Genomic DNA, 16,964 nt, shown 5'->3' with positions numbered 1-16,964 from the left:
GCATTAGCTTCAGCATCAGTCATTCCAATGAATATTTAGGACTGATTTCCTTCAGGATTGACTGGTTTGATCTCCTTACAGTCCAAAGGATGCTCAAGAATCTTCTCCAACACCACAATTTGAAAGCATCAATTTTTCTGCATTCAGCCTTCTTTATGATCTGACTCTCACATCTGTACATGACTACTGGAAAACCATAGCTTCAACTATATGGGCCTTTGCAAGCAAAGTAATGTCTCTGCTTTTTAACATACTGTCTAGGTTTGTCATAGCTTTTCTTCCAAGGAGCAAGCGTCTTTTAATTTCATGGCTGCAGTCAAAATCCATAGTGATTTTGGAGTCCAAAACAATAAAGTCTGTCACTGTTTCCATTGTTTCCCCTTCTGTTTGCCATGAAGTGATAGGGTCAGATGCCATGATCTTTGTTTTTTGAATGCTGACCTTTAAGCCAGCTTTTTCACTCTCCTCTTTCACCTCCATCAAGAGGCTCTTTAGTTCCTCTTCACTTTCTGCCATAAGGGTGGTGTCATCTGCATATCTGAGGTTACTGATATTTCTCCCAGCAATCTTGATTCCAGCTTGTGCTTCATCCAGCCCAGCATTTCACATGTTGTATTCTGCATATAAGTTAAATAAGCAGAGTGACAATATACAGTCTTGATGTACTCCTTTCCCAATCTTCAAACTGTTACTAATCACAGAAGGGAGGGAATGCAGAAATGAGAGGAGTAGTCAAGGAAACAATAATGTCGCCTTGGGGTAGGGTCCTGGTTCCTCCTCAAGAAGTATACATAATATCTTTGAGGTCTTCTGATGGAACAAAGCTACTGAAGATAATTCCAGCTGAGCTATTTAAAATCCTAAGAGATGATGCTGTTAAAGTGCTGCACTCAATATGTCAGCGACTTTGGAAAACTCAGCAGTGACCACAGGACTAGAAAAGTCAGTTTTCATTCCAGTCCAAAAGAAGGGCAGTGTCAAAGAATGTTCAAGCTATCACATAGTTGTGCTCATTTCACATGCTAGCAAGGTTATACTCAAAAGTCTTCAAGCTGAAGCCATTTATTTACCTTAGATTGGAACTTGAACCCATGTGGCCAGGACTCAAACACAGCCAAAACCTACTGTATCTGGTTTCAGGACCTAATGAAGCTCAGATTCTTGATGTCTCATCTCAGAAAGAATTCAGTGAGAGAAAAAGTGATAGGTAAGAAGTGGATTAATTTATAGAGAAAGGCACTCCACAGACAGAATGTGGGCCATCACAGAGAGTGAGAGTGATGACCCTGAAATCTGGCATGGTTAGCCTTTATGGGCTGGGTAATTTCATAGGCTAATGAGTGGGAGGATTATTCCAACTATTTTGGGGAAAGGGTGGAGATTTCCAGGAATTGGGCCATTGCCCACTTTTTTTTTTTTTTTTTTTGACAGTGACTTGGAACTATCATGGCGCCTCTGGCTGTGTCATTTAGCTTGAGGATCATGGTCTAGTCTGAACTTGACTTGTCTGTCATCTTGGACCCATTTGATTCCAATTCATTTATGTTGTGTCCTCAGGTTATGAGGACATTCTTCATAGAAAGAATGAGGTTCATTCTTTCTGAAGTTTGCCCTGCTATTTCAAAGTTAGGCTTCAGCAGTATGTGAACCAAGAGCTTTCAGATGTATAAGCTGGGTTTAGAAAAGACAAAAAAACCAGAGATCAAATTGCCAACATCTGTTGGATCAAGGAGAAAGCAAGGAAATTCCAGAAAAATATTTACTTCTGACTTATTGACTATGCTAAATCCCTTGACTGTGTGAATCACAACAAACTGAAAAATTCTTAAAGAGATGGGAATACCATACCCTTACCTGCCTCCTGAGAAACCTGTATGCAGGTCAGGGAGCCACAGTTAGAACCAGACAGGAAACAAGTAACTGGTTCAAAATTGGGAAAGGCGTACAAGGCTGTATATTGTCACCCTGCTTATTTAATTTCTATGCAGAGTACATCGAGTGAAATGCCAGGCTAGATGAATCACAAGCTGGAATCCAGATTTCCAGGGGAAATATCAACAACCTCAGATACAGAGATGAGACCACAAATAACAACAACCTCAGATATAGAGATGAGACTACTTTAATGGCAGAAAGTGAAGGGGAACTAAAGAGCCTCTTAATGAAGGTGAAAGAAGAGCATTAAAAAGCTGGCTTGAAATTCAGCATTCAAAAAACTAAGGTCATGGCATTCGATCCCATCATTCATAGAAGCAAACAGAAGGGGAGAAAGTGGAAGCAGTGGTCGATTTTCCTTTCTTGGCACCTGTGGGGTATCATTTAGTTTGCTGTATGTTACAGTGAGTGCATACTGATGCTCAAGGTCCAGTGGGAGTCGACTAGTCTACCATCTTGGGCCAGTTTATGTTGTGTCCCTGGGCTATGTCAGTGTCTCCCTGAACAGCAAAACTGGGGGAATTTAAAGCTAAGGGCACATAGACATTTATGCAGGCTCTTGGGTAGTTGACATGGAACAGTGACAGAGTCCATCTTTAGTTGATCAAAGTCATGAGGGTCAGAAAATGTCAACATCATCCTTCTTTAGGTTCAGGATGATCTGGGAGTTGAATGTTTCAGGCTCATCTTTACTACTGAAACAGAACTGGGAGTCTATACAACTGATATATTATTTTGCTATGGTTACTTCTCTTGCCTGAGAAGTTGAGAATTATTACTGAGACCTGTTTAAGGGCAGGCTTCCCAGATGGCACTAGTGGTAAAGAACCCGCCTGCCAACATAAGAGACCCAGGTTCATTTTCTGGGTCAGGAAGATCCCCTGGAGAAGGGCCTGGCAACCCAGTTCATTATTCTTGCCTGGAGAATCCTGTGGACAGAGGAGCCTGGCAGGCTACAGTCCATGGGGTTGCAAAGGGTCCGACAAAACTGAAGTAGCTTAGCACTCCACATTCAAGGGCAAGCTTAGATCCCTTTGTGTCCAGGCTTAGATCACAAAATGGCATAGGTCAAAGATGGCCTCTGTTCTGTTAAGAATGTCATGCCTGGTTCTTTTTCTCCCCTATCTACTTACAGTTTCCCAAGGATAGTATCACAGTATCGGTACATCACAGTATCAATATATGAGAAAAGGGAGGATGGATCCTGAGCAGGTTAAATCAATAGGTTAAGCCAGTGACAGACTCAATATGACCTACAAGGACCTGTATGTCTGGATCCCTGCCTATCTTTCCAGTCTCATCTGATTATATTCTATTAACTTTTGGGGTTACAGCTGCACTTGCCTTATGCCACATCCATCTCTGCTTTTGGCCTTAGAAGCAGAAGTGTTAGTCACTCAGTCATGTCCAACTCTTGGAACTCCATGGACTGTAGCCCACAAGGCTCCTCTGACCATGGAATTCTCCAGGCAAGAATACTAGAGTGAATTGCCATTCCCTTCTCCAGGGAATCTTCCCAACCAGGAATTGAACCTGGGTCTCTTTCATTGAAGGCAGATTCTTTACCATCTGAGCCACCAGAGAAGCCCTGCTTTTGGCCTTCCCCCTGTGCAATTCCTTCTGCCTGAAACAATACTCCTCTCCTCATGCCCGATTTGATTGGTTCATTTTTAGTTATTTTTCAAATCAGCACAATTATCACTTCCTCAAGGAAAGCTTAAGTGGGCTTCTAAACTGAGCAGTGTCCTTTTATCTTCCCCCACAGCCGCTAAACTTCTCCTTTGTAGCACCTGTCATAATTACAATTAAGTATTTAGTTGTATAATTACTGAAGCTCTAGGAGGACACAATACTTTTGTAAATTTTATTCATGGAATGAATAAAGTGCATGAACAAATAGGCCAGTTGGAGCAATATGTGGTGGCAAAGATAGTTCTTTTTTCTCTCATTAATCTCTATATGTCTGGATCTAGTTTTTCTCAAACTCTCTCTTCCTTGTACAACAATACTAATTTTTCCCTAGGCTGATTGTTCACTAATATCTAAAAGAAGATATTTTAGTTGCATAATAACATGTGACTGTGAAGGAAATCGAGGGCAAAAAGAAAATTTTTCAATTAGGTATTTATGCAAGATACATCATGTTACTTACTGTAAAGTGCTCGCATGCTGATATAGATAAACTTGGGTTCTACTACTCATTGAGCCATTAATCAGCTCTTTGATTGTAGACACTTATTCTCTCTGAGGCTTTACTTACCTGTAAACTGAAAATAGCAATCTACCATGCAGGATTCTCATAGGAATATAAAAATAACATGTACTTTGTGCTTAGTACTTAGTAGGCAATCAGTATTTGGTATATATTCTTATGATATTTCATGGATCATAGAGTTGTCAATATAGTAAGAAGCATGGATTAGAAACCATGGCCATCACTACACATCACCCTGATGGAGATTCTTTTGCCACCATATGATCCCTTTACTATTTATTTATTACCTGTGTGTGTGTGTGAGTCTTCAGTCATGTCCAACTCTTTGTGACTGCATGGGCTGTAGCCCACTAGGCTCCTCTGCCCATGGAGTGTTTTATAATACACCCTTGTGTTTTGAAGGAAGCTCTGATTTCTAGAAATTCTTTTTATATTATAGACACCACCTCAGCCTTGTCCAAGCACCAGCCTTTAATCCATAATACATTTCACAGACCCCATTCCTCTTTCTCTCCAAAGCAATGATGAAACTTTATGAAGAAAACCTACAGAGCCCTCTAAGGAGGAGGTAGAGGAAATAGAAAGTGAAATGAAATGTTTTAGCCCATCAGCAACTATGGACTATACACCACCTGAACCACAAAAAATGGAAAGACATCTTTAAACCAATCCCCACCCACCTCACCCCCTTCAAAAGGCCAATCCTCTTCCTCCATTTATCAGCAGAATACTCTCTTAATAGACCCACCTTTCAGGGACCTTGCTCAGTAAGTCTTTTTCACTTTCTGTATCTTTAAACACCCTCCTCCACCTGCTCTCTCCCATCAGTAAACATGCTTGAGTCTCTTCCATCTTAAAATATTCTTTCCTCAACCCCACATCACCCCTGGAGTTCCTTTGCTATCTGCTTCTTCCTCTCTGCAGCCAACCTTCTTTAAACATCAGCTCTCCCTATCTCCACATCCTCGCTTCCTGTTTATCCTTCAACCTCAGGCAATCTGGCTTCTGTCACAGGACTCTTCTCCTGAAACTCACTTTGCCAAGGATTGCAATGAATGTCCCACTGTTATATCCAAGGGACTTCTCATTACTTGTCTCGGGTGACAGCTGCTAACCGGGCCAGACCTTCATGAGGCTTGTTCTTAACCTGGCTCCCATGACAGCACACACCTCTGGCTTCCTTCTTTGGGGGTTCCTCTTCTTTCTCTCAAACCTCACAGGGGGTGTCCCTCTGGTTCGGTGCTAGAGCTCCGCTTTTCTTCTCACTCTGAGTGAAGGGTCTGTTCTTCAACTGCCAACTTTGTGCAGATGATTCCCAAATTTCTAACTCCAGTCTGAATCTAGGCTTGAGGCTCAGTTACCCAACTGCTTACTGCACCTCTCCACATGGATGTCCCTCGGGTGACACAAACTTGATTTCTTGATCACTGGTTTCTTTTTTGTCTCAACCCCACCCCCACCCCCCACGTCCAGGTTCTCTTTTATTTCTGTCTCCAGTGAACTTCACCACCAACTACCCTTGGCAGCTCAGAAACCTGGGTGACATTCTGGAGCCCTGCCTCAGCTTCATCTTGCTTCCAAGCAGTTTACTTGGCTCTCTTCTGCCTCTGTGACACCCATGGAGCTGCTCATTTGTCTCCTGCTTATTGCCTACTCTCTAATTCAAGACCACTCTAACTTTTCCTAAGTTACTACCCCAGTATCCCCATGGGTGCCCTAGCTCCTGCTATTGTGTTCTCTCAACTCACTCTCCCCAGTGCTACTAGAGATGTACTTCCAACACTCACAGCTGATCATATTCCTCCCTCTTAAAACTAACCATGGATTTCCTACTGCACTTAAGGCCACAACCCAAACCCCTTATCATGACTGTCACTAACTCAAGAACTGCTCACTGCACACTGCCACAGCCTAAGCGGTCACCCTCTTCCTCTTCACTTCCTATGCAAGTCATTTGGAATGTGCTTTTTCTCTCAAATGCATCATGTTCTCTCCTGTCCCTGTTCTTCATATATTCTTTGGTTTCCAACAGGTACACTTCTCTGACTTTCTACTTGGCTTGAATAATTCCTACTAATCTTTAAGCTCTCATATCTCAGTATCATGTTACTTTCATGGAAAGTTTGCTCTGAGCCTGCAAGTGAGGTAAGCACCCTTCTGACTGTACTCTAGCACACATATAGAGTGTTTTATCGTTGCCTATATGCATGTCAAAAGCAAAGATCACGGCATCTGGTCCCATCACTTCATGGCAAATAGATAGGGAAACAATGGAAACAGTGACAGACTTTATTTTCTTGGGCTCCAAAATCACTGCAGATGGTGACTGCGGCCCTGAAATTAAAAGACACTTGCTCCTTGGAAGAATATCTATGGCAAACCTAGACAATGTATTAAAAAGCAGAGACATTACTTTGCCAATTAAGGTCCACATAGACAAAGCAATTGTTTTTCCAGTAGTCATGTACAGATGTGAGAACTGGACAATAAGAGAGACTGAGCACTGAAGAATTGACGTCTATGAACTGTGGAGCTGGAGAAGACTCTTGAGAGTCCCTTGGACAGCAAGGAGATCAAACCAGTCAATCCTAAAAGAAATCAACCCTGAATATTCATATGAAGGACTGATACTGAAGCTGAAATTTCAATACTCTGGCCACCTGATACACAGAGCTGACTCATTGAAAAAGACCCTGATGCTGGGAAAGATTGAATGCAGGAGAAGAAGGGGACAACAGAGGACCAGGTGGTTGGATGGCAACACCAACTCAACAGACATGAGTTTGAGCAGATTCTGGGAGATGGTGAAGGACAGGAAACCTGGCATGCAATAGCCCATGGGATCACAAAGAGTCAGACATGATTGATCAACTGAACAACAATTTACATGTCTGTTTTTCCACTTGACAATAAGCTCTTGGCAGGTAGGCGACACATCTTGTTCACTGTTATATCACTGAATGAGAAAATAAATATGTTGAGGGGAGAATAATGCAGTGAACCATCACCACGTAAGTTCAGTTTTAATTATAGAACTAGGCTGAGAGAGCAGAGCCTGGGAAATGCCACCACTAGGGTGAAACAAGGATGACCAGATATGTCATTATGATTACATCTTAATGGATGCTTTTGCAATGGTATTTCTATTCCTTTCTGGTCCTTCTGTGATCCGAGGGTTTCCTGGGCAGACCTTCACAATGGTGCCATTTGACTCTGCTTATGGTCATGTGCTGATCAACCTGCCTCTTGAGAAGGTGGAATGGAAACACAAATGAGACATCAGTATTTCAAGCACCACCATAGTCTGTGACAGTTTAGAAACTTCAGATTAACCATTTGGCAATGGAAAATGAGACCAGTGAGACTTCACTTCTAAAGCTTTAAAAAAAAAAAATTCTGAGAAAGCATCTTGCCTAGGTTAGTTTTCAGTCACTTCAAATCGTTTGGTAAGCTACTCCCAAACCTTTGCAGTGGCAGCACAACCCTTTCATGAGCAAAGCAGTTCAAAAGGTGGGGGCCTACAATTTAGTGCTAAGGTCAATAAAGCTATGCTTTTGAATTGTATACATTATCCCCGGATCTCTACACTCCATGTCAGGCATGAAGTCTAAAAAGGCCAAAAACAGAAATATATGCCAGCAAGTAAAATAATTATTGTCACCAAGAATTAACAATTCTACAGTAAATTTATCAAACACCAGTGCTTTTCCTTCCCCTTAAAGATATATGGCATGTAACGAAGGGCTTGGTAAGCAGCCGTCTTGGAGAGCACTCTCATTTGCTAGAGTTGTATGAAACTTGCCTTTTCATGAAATAGTTTAAAGCAAAATGTTTTACTCATTCCAAATTGTGTGTATGAAGTTTCATTTTGAGTTTTAGTTTCATTAGAAAATCTGTGAGTTTGTAACTGACTTAAACTAAATCTTCTAAACCCCACCCTCTACAGCCCTATTCAATAAAAAGGGAATTATTTTGATTAATTTCAGATATTTTTTTTAAAAATTGCTTTTTATGTAAATGTAAGTTATGTCTTCTTATCTAGTGACTTTGCTCCATTAAACACACACTCACACCCACCCACACACCTATAACCAAAATATTTCTCTATGCTCTGAGAGGGAAAGACAGCAAGGAAGAACTTCAGTGTTCTTATCTTTCATACCTTTGAGTAAATTGTTATTCTTTCACTTAATAAATAGGTAACAGATTAACTTTACCCTCACATTTGAGTGAACAGAATGCCTACCACACTGGCTGGGCTACATTAAAATATAACTGAATAAATACATGAAAACACTGAAACACACTAAATGTTTTCATCACTGTAGCTTTCTGCTCTGCTGTGTGACCATCAGCAAAGAACACAAATGTAGTATCAGCCTAGGATACAATGTCACAAGTCGGTCAGAACATTTTTTTCAGCTCCCAAGAAGGAATTAAAGTTGGTTTATATGTTTCCCTTTGGTTGTGCAAAAGTATTGAGGAACACTTAAGTCTGAGAAGATATCACCTGCTGTGTGACCCTGGGCAAGCTACTTAATCTTTCTGACATGTCCCCTCATACATTGAACACATGTTCCCTAGTGTTAAAAAATAAGATAAAATGGGATTCATAAATGTCTCATCTATTTTAAAGACTATTGTAAATACTAAATGAGATAATACATATTAAATGATTGGGGTAGGTTTAAACTACAGACCTAAACCATGCTATTTACTCATATCAGACTGAGTTTAACACTTCCATTAACTGTTTTTATTAGTTTCTCTTTTTAAATTTTTTTAATATCTATTTTGTGAGTTGATAACAGTGGGCCTTTACCTTTAACAGTGGGCCTTACCCACCAAATTTATGATTTTACCCTTTTTTTTTTTTTAATTTGAAATTTAGAGAGACTCTTCTGATTCTTGACAGTAGTTTTTAATGTTCTAAGATTTAAGGAGAATCAGAAATGTCTCTTTTATTAAACTACATCAGTATTATCACTAGGATTACACCCACCTGACTTCTTCCAGCCCCATGCTAAGCATACCATTCTCCAATAGTTCTCTCTTCCTTCTCTCTCTCTACCCAGTCTAACTAGGGTCAGTGGTCATAAGATTTCAGAGAAATAAATGTTAGGGACCACCAAACAAATGCTTCTTTAGCATTGTTTTTTATTTTTTACTTTTTTAAAGATTGGTTTATTCTAATTGAAGGATAATTACAATACTGGGGTGGGTTTTACCATACATCAATATGAATTGACCACAGGGATACATGTGTCCCCTCCACTCTGAATTCCTCTCCCACCTTCCTCCCTCCCAGTCCCTCTAGGTTGTCGCAGAGCACTAGCTTTGGGTGCCCCGCTTCATGCATTGAACTCAAACTGGTTATCTATTTTACATATGGTAATGTCTATGTTTCAATGCTCTTCTCCCAAGTCATCCGACCCTCTCCTTCTCCCACTGAGTCCAAAATAGCATCTGTTTTTGATGTTCTGATTTAATGTGTGTGTGTTTTTCTTTTCACCTTCCACTCTTACTGCTCTTTCAAGAACACCTATTTTGTGGTCAGTGCTTAAATATAATTTATTCTCTTGGGGATTAAAGTCATTGTGAAATGCAGAACAATTGCTTGGCAATCAACCCACGTTCAACTTAGAGGCATGCCTAATTACTGACAGATAAAGGAGACTTTCTGCCAAATAGTAATAGTATTCTATTCTAAGATATAAAATAAGAAAACAAGTTCAACAGAGGTTGGTGCTTTAGATCTTTGCAGGAAACTACTTGGCCTTCCCACAGGCTCTAAGTTGGCATGAGACAGATCTCATTACACTTTCTCACACATCTCTTGAAAGTATGAAAACACACTTAAAATATTTGAAGAAAATTCGATGTCAAGTAGTGATACTCTTAATTTTTCTTTCTTTTGCATACAGAGTATCATAAGAAAAGAAAGAATCTAACTCATAGGGGCCTAAAATTAGTTTAATCTGTAAAGTTCTTCCTTTCAGGAAGAGCTGCTCTAATGGTTAGCATGGTCCTTTGTAATATATTCATAAACTACTGCCTGACTATTATTTTGGAGAAAGAAAGAAATCAGAATCAATTTGTCTAATCACCTGGATTAAAGATTGGTTTACATTTTTTTAAGAAAACTGTAATAAAACTAAACCATAGATTTTTCTTATTAGAACAAAAATCCCAAATAGTCTTTGCCAGTTGAATTCAGGCAACCTCCAACACTCCTTCCTCCCCTCTGCACCAAGCTACCAGTCCTATCGTTTGCATTTTCCCCTGCTTCTTCCTTTTCACAACTGATAGTTGGGATCATTCTTTAGCAGCTAATTACTTATCTTTTTCTCAAAGGAGAGTCTTTATTTTTAACCTGTTATAAGAGAACTTAGAAGGATTTGCTGCTCCTGCCACTGCTAAATCACTTCAGTCGCGTCCGACTCTGTACGACCCCATAGATGGCAGCCCACCAGGCTCCTCTGTCCCTGGGATTCTCCAGGCAAGAACACTGGAGTGAGTTGTCATTTCCTTCTCCAATGCATGCATGCATGCTAAGTCACCTCAGTCATGTCCAACTCTCTGCAACCCCATGGACAGCAGTCCACCAGGCTCCTCCATCCACAGGATTCTCTAGGCAGGAATACTGGAGTGGGTTGCCATTTTCCTCTCCTCTTAGAAAGATTTAACCAACCTGAAATATAGAAAGGGAATCACAGGCAGATTTGCTGGATATTCGCAAACATATGAGGGCTTCACCAGAATGCAGAAAGATACACACTGTTTGCTATTTGTCATGGAATGCTCCATGAATAACAACAGTATGTGCCTATTAACTATTAATATTGTGTGTAAGCATTAATCATTTTCATATTTTTACACACTAGGCTATATCAGTGATTTTAAAGCAAAGCTGTACATCTGATCTCCGTAAATTTTTTGAAAAATATTGCTATTCCAGCCCCATCCCAGATGTTAATCAGAATCTTCCAAGATGTTGCTGGGGGAGTATAAAAGTGGAACCTAGTTATATGTATTTTTTCAAATGCTCCAGGGGTGATCCTCGTTCATTTTCCCAGTGGAAAGATTTGGTGCCATCCTATTCTGAGTATTTTATCCTCAAACATCCATATGTCCTATGACAATTTCAGTAGGTGGCACTCTTTCCACCTGTCAGCTTCCCTCTTTGGTGGGGATGAACCCTAAGGTATCCCTGGAAATCAGGAGCAGATCAAGGATGCAACTACCTTTTAGCAAATCAATATTGAAAAGAGATAGCAGAACTTATGTTTGTAAACAATTTGTTAGTAAGACAAATTTGGAGTGAGACATACATTAAAGTGGTGGAGGGAGTAGGCAAGGGTGTGTGGCTGTATTTATTTATTACATAAATATAATCACTGATCGAAACAGCTCAAACATGCCAGTTTCTAATATACAGTTGGGAAACTTAAGAAACAGGGTAGAGAGAAAATGATGCTAAGGAACAAACAAAACCAAGTAGAGGTTAAGAAAGAAGAGTTTTTGTTTCTGCTTCTGTTTTATAAGGAAGAACCGGGAACACCAGTGTTATTGCAAGAAAACAAAACTCCCCAACAACAACAAAACAACCCCCCCCCACACACACACACATACACACACACACATTAATTGTGTGAAAAGTTTATCATGGCATCAAATACAGATATCTGTATCTGTAAGCTGGGGAGAGAGCACAGTACAGCTTGCAAGGACACAAGCTTTAGAAACAGACAAATCTAGATTCAGATTTGGACCTTGGTTCAAGCTCTTTAATCCCAAACAAGTTACTTGACTTTTAATTCTCAATAAACTATTATCTACCTTATTTGGTTATTCTAAGTATTAAAAGATAGTTCAGTTCAGTCGCTCAGTCTTAGAGATTCTGCGACCCCGTGGACTGCAGCATGCCAGGCTTCCCTGTCCATCACTGACTCCCAGAGCTTGCTCAGACTCATGTCCATTGAGTCAGTGATGCCATCCAACCATCTGATCCTCTGTTGTCCCCTTCTCCTCCTGCCTTTAATCTTTCCCAGCATCAAGCTCCAATACTTTGGCCACCTGATGTGAAAAGATAATAAATCTAAAAGAATTATCATAATGCTTGGTGCATAGCCAGTATTTAACAAAGAAACATAATGCTAGGTATATGTAAGTGCAGATGTTGAGTTTTTTGTTTTTTTAAGTAACAGAATATTGGGAAATTACTGTGAGTTTTGAAGGGAAGATTGTCATACTAGTTAGTACTAGTAATGGTACAAAAATTTTGGAGGAAAGTGAGCAGGAAAAGATATGAGGACAATTTGGGTATATGAAAAACATCTAATCTTGGATTCACAAAACTTGGGTTTGAGAGGTGATCCTCTATTTGCAGGCAAAGTCACTTAACCTCACTTTTCATTTTTATAAGATGGGAATTAAAGGCCATTTTGAATGTGGCATATGATTTTGAATATTAAACTTTTATTAGTGTGTACCTAAAATGGCAACCCACTCCAGTATTCTTGCCTGGAGAATCCCATGGACAGAGGAGCCTGGTAGACCACAGTCCGTGGGTTCACAAAGAGTCAGACACAACTGAGCAACTTCACTTCACTTTCACTAATCATAAAAAGACTAGTGTACAAAGATGTTTTTTAAATTAACTATTCATTTATTTTACTTTTGGCTGTGCTGGGTCTTCGTGCTGTGTGGGCGCTCTCTAGTCCTGAGTGGGAGCTACTGTCTAGCCCAATGTGCAGACTCCTCATTGCAGTGACTTCTCTTGTTGCAGAATACAAGTGCAGGCTCTAGCCATGTGGGCTTCAGTAGTTGCATCTCAGGGGCTCTGGAGCTCCACCTCAGTAGTTGTGGGGAGTGGACTGTTGTCCTGTGGTGTATGGAATCTCTGGACCGTTGGCAGTCAGAATTCTAGTTGTAGAGAAGAGGGGGCAACTCTTTGTTGTGGTGCAGAGGCTTCTCACTGCAGTGGCTTCTCTTGTTGCGGAGCACAGCCTCTAGAGCGTGCAGTTGCAGCACGCATGCTCAGTAGTTGTGACAAGTGGGCTTAGCTGTTCCATGGACATGTGGAATCTTCTTGTACCAGTGATGGAATCATTTCCTGTATTGGTGGGTGGATTCTCCTCCACTGTACCACCAGAGACGTACCCCCAAATGCTTTTAAAACTATAAAATCTTATATCAACGTAGACTGGTGCTAAAGTAATTACTATAAACTTCATTACTGAAGTTTATCACTGAAGCTGAAAAATTATTTTCTCAAAGAAAGTAGGACATTAAATGTGTTACCAAATTTGGATGAGAAGAAGAGAGTAGTTACTGGATTGTGGATTCAGAATTCATGAGAAGGAACGACATGGATGTCAGGAATACATTGGCAATACTTCTAGAGGCATTTCCATGAGATTTCTAGCAACCCTAATATTCTTTTTATAACACCTTTGGCAGTATTTTAATCAGATTAGATTTCTGAGTTTCATCTGACATCTCATTTTAACCCCCATTAAGTCAGTACGCACATTTGGTTTGAGTGTTAGGATTATATCATTTGTATCTATTTCTTTAAAAATTTCCAAATTATCTTTGGTAAGCATCTAGGGTTGGGCATCTCTGAGCCTTATGTTAAGTATGTATGTATGCACGTATTTTCAGTTTTATTTATTTTTTTACTTTAAAACCTTGTATTGGTTTTGCCATACATTGACATGAATCCACCATGGGTGTACATGTGTTCCCTATCCTGAACCCCCCTCCCACCTCCCTCCCCATCCCATCCCTCTGGGTCATCCCAGTGCACCAGCCCTGAGCACCCTGTCTCATGCATCGAACCTGGACTGGGGATTCATTTCACATATGATAATATGCATGTTTCAATGCCATTCTCCCATATCATCCCACCCTCGCCCTCTCCCACAGAGTCCAAAAGACAATTGTAATTTTTTCATACAAAAGACTGCATGGAAGTGTTTTATAGCCTTGTTCATAATTGTGAAAACCTGAAACCAAGCCAAATCCCTTCCAAATACTGAATAGGTAACAAATTTTGGTAAATACATATAATAAAAATACATTTCAACAATAAACTGGAATGAACTACTGTTAAACAGAAAAATATGGATGGATATCAAATGTATTATTCTAAGTGAAAGAAGCCAGAATGATAAGGCAACATACTTTATAATTTCACTCATAGAAGTGAAAAGACAAAATTACACAAACAAAATGAGATCAGTGTTTGCCCTAAACTGAAAGTGGAGGAGAGGGTGACTACAAATAAACACAAGAAAAATTTAGGAAATTTTGGAAAGGTGATTTTCCGTGAAATATCCAGAAGAGACAAATCCATAGAGACTGGAGGCAGATTGGTGGCTGCGAGTGGCTGGTGGGACGAGAGATGCAGAGAAACCACTTAATGGGTAAAGGGTTTTACTCTGGAGTGATGGAAATGCTTTGAAATGAGATAGAGGGCGTGGTTATACCATATTGTGAAGGCACTGCATTAATTCCAAATGTTTAATTTTATGTTACAGAAATTGCCAATCAACAAATTATTATTTTTAAAAATATATCAAGGACAAATAAAAAAAATCCAAATTATAGAAAGAGAAATTAACCATATGAAACAAGGTCAGAAAAAAAAATAAGTAAAAATCACATTAACAAAAGAGAATTATAATATTATGATCCTTGTCTTTAGACAATGATTATTTATATAAGTAACAATGTATATCAATAATTTAAAGTGTTCTGTCTAAATGTTTCATCTCTTGGAGATTTTTTTTTTTAACTGGCATTGGACTTATGTTAAATAGATACCTTGTATGGTGTGCAGTAATGTCACCAGACAAAAGAAACAAGAAAGCACCTTCACAGCAATGACTGCTGTGCTGTTTGAAGGTCAACTGTCTTTTAAGCATGCAGAGAATCTTTATCATGTCATGCTTCAGAAATATGTTTTTGGAGATGGGAAACAACAGGCCATAATTTAATGTTTTTGTTAAACACTGTAATTCTTTCAAAGGAGTATGTACCACAACTCTTTTCTCTCTGTTAAAGAGAAAATCAAGTCCTTAAGAAAATTTCCTAGTCTGCAGGAGAGGAGGAAATTAAGAATCACCTATTATTTTTTGTTAGTACAAGAAATTTGCATTGTAAAGCAAGCTGCTGTTGTCAGCTCTTTAAAGGACAGTGCAGACAGGAAGCTGCCTCCACCCTAAGAGGCTTAGAGACCAGCAACTGTGTCAGGCAGCAGGTGCCCAGGCCAATCAAGTCAGTTTTCTAACCCAGAAGAGCATGCCTGGAACTTGTTCTAGTAGTCTTTTTTCTCTGGTAAGGAAGCAAGGATTTTGCTGTGTGGAAGCAGTGCTGGTCTTTCTAGTTGGAGGGGGGGAAATGGTAAGGAGTTTGCTAACAACTGACTGTTATTAAAACAACAAATTATCTTTTAAAAACAGATTATCCACACCTATAAGAGGAGGAATCTCAAGAATGCACACAATTAATAAAAGCAGGCTCTGAATTACTCATACACATGTGCACTAATATTCAGTAAACAGCTGATTGTGTGTACTATAGCTTTTCTTTCCCAGAAATAGAGGTTAAGAAAGAGGGTGCTTTTTTTTTTTCAACAATACAAAATTTTACTAAAATATTTTATACCTGTAGACTTTCAGAATTTTACTTCCTTTTGCTGTTGAGAAGTCACAATAGCCAAGAGGAGTAAGGAATTTTCTTTCAAACTAACAGAATGTCATCGTGGTTAAGGGCGGGGTGGGGTGCAGAGAAGTTGGCAAGAAAAGGTTCAGGGCCTGTCGCAAAACCAACTGCAAGTCAAGTGTGATTCCAGACAGACAAGAACCACCTGTTCCAACACACAGAGAGGGAGGTGTTTAAAAGATAAATGAGACGGAGGTGACCCTACAGATTGTCTCCCCAATTATCATATACATAAGTAAGGGAGCATTCAGGCAGTCATATCAAACTCCTGTACGTACAATACTTGCCTCATGTTATTCAATGTACGAAGACATATATTTACTTATATACTTCTAGTCCAACAAAAAAACTCGTGGAAGTAGAGAGTTTATGACTGGTAACAGTATTAATAATAACTACCTGGGCCCTTAGTGTCATATTTAATTCTCACAACACACTGTTTTAAGATGGGCTTCCTTGGTGGCTCAGACAGTAAAGAACCCGCCTGCAATGCAGGAGACCCAGGAAACATTCCCTGGAGAAGGGAAAAGCAACCCACTCCAGTATTCTTGTCTGGAGAGTTCCATGAACAGAAGAGCCTGGCAGGCTACAGTCCATGGGATCATCAAGAGTAGCACACCGCTGCCAGACTACCACTTCATACTTGACAGATGAGGGAACTGATACACAAAGAGTTAAGTACCATGCTCAAGGTCACACATTTAGTAAGGGGTGGAGTCCAGATCCATCTAGGTCTGTCTGACTCCAAAGCCCCTGTTTTCCACAATTCTGCTGTTTTGTGCTGGACACAAAGGTAGGTCACAGTCTTCGGAAAACTTTACTTTTGGCACTTGAAAAACAAATTACAAGGCACCTCTTAAACAGCTTACAGCTCATTAGCAATTACCAAGACTTCAAAGACACGTTGGTGTGCAGTTAAAAAAGATGAAAATTCATTTTACGTGGATGCTTAGGGAAACGAACGCTTAGGGAAACGAACGATCTTGCTTAGACAAGTTCGAAACCAGAAGTCGAAGTCAACTTTGTCTCAAAGTGGAATAAACAATGTTTCATTGGAACACACTTTAAACGCTCTTCTTCGTAA

Source organism: Muntiacus reevesi, chromosome 16 (genome assembly GCF_963930625.1).
Source record: "Muntiacus reevesi chromosome 16, mMunRee1.1, whole genome shotgun sequence".
NCBI classification, from domain to species: Eukaryota; Metazoa; Chordata; class Mammalia; order Artiodactyla; family Cervidae; genus Muntiacus; species Muntiacus reevesi.
The sequence above is the reverse complement of the archived record's forward strand: the minus strand, read 5'-3'. Positions refer to the sequence as shown.